The following is a 1,008-nucleotide window of genomic DNA, read 5'->3' as shown; positions in this document are numbered from 1 at the left end:
CATTATTTGCCTCTTTTTTTTTTCATTATCATTGTTTGCAACTTTTTCTCCTCCCATATATTGTTACTATTTACTTGTCTCACCACGAGGGCAGAGTTAGGCACAAGGTCGGTTTTAATGTTAGGAAAATCCAGCTCCCCCAAAAAAGGAGCACTCTGGAGAGGAACAAAAATAAAAATTGTCTCAGTCATGAAGATTTCTCCTCCACTGACTGAGGACAGAAAAGTGGAGGTGTAGCATTAGAACAGATACTACACAGTGATCTTGTCGCATATATGGTTACTCAAAGACGAGTTTACTACCTACCCCCAATTTGTATCAAATGCGAAGTGCGTTTCAAAAGTAATGTCTCCTATTTTTTATTCTGTTCGAATGGATCAGAGGGGATTGCAACTTGCATTGTTATGATGACTGAACTTATGCATTCATGACCTGAAAGTTTAATCTATCTGTTGCAGATATTGATGGTGTAAGACTCTAAGAAAGTAACTCCTGTCATGGATGTGCGCAAGAAGCAGAGATGCGATATTGAATTCCTGGCAAAAGTGCATTGAAATTGGTGGTGATGATGTAGAAAAATAAATTCTGAAGCACAAAAGGTTGCTAGTTTTAATGGTACCACTCCCGTCTCCGTAGCTCTTTAACATTTTGAGTTAAAAAAAAAATTGAAGGCTTTACTTTTGGAGTGACCCCCTCCCTCGTATAGTCTACTTTAAGTTAAAAGATGTGTTAACAAACAATATGGAACCGATTGGATTCGAACTTGGCATGCCTAAGTCGTCGGACGGTTCACGTCGTTATTTACTTCACAAAAGTCATGGCCGTAAGAGACGATTAAATTGTATAACTTGATTCCGCTAAGCTGGTTAAAATAAACAAATACGCGACACCTGATATCGGTCCTTCTTCTTCTTCTTCTTCTTCTTCTTCTTCTTCTTCTTCTTCTTCTTCTTCTTCTTCTTCTTCTTCTTCTTCTTTTTTTTTTTCTTTCTAAATTCTTCGTGGTGG

Source organism: Euprymna scolopes, chromosome 24, assembly GCF_053919585.1.
Source record: "Euprymna scolopes isolate OS-2025 chromosome 24, ASM5391958v1, whole genome shotgun sequence".
Lineage (NCBI taxonomy): Eukaryota > Metazoa > Mollusca > Cephalopoda > Sepiida > Sepiolidae > Euprymna > Euprymna scolopes.
This window is presented reverse-complemented; position numbering follows the sequence as displayed.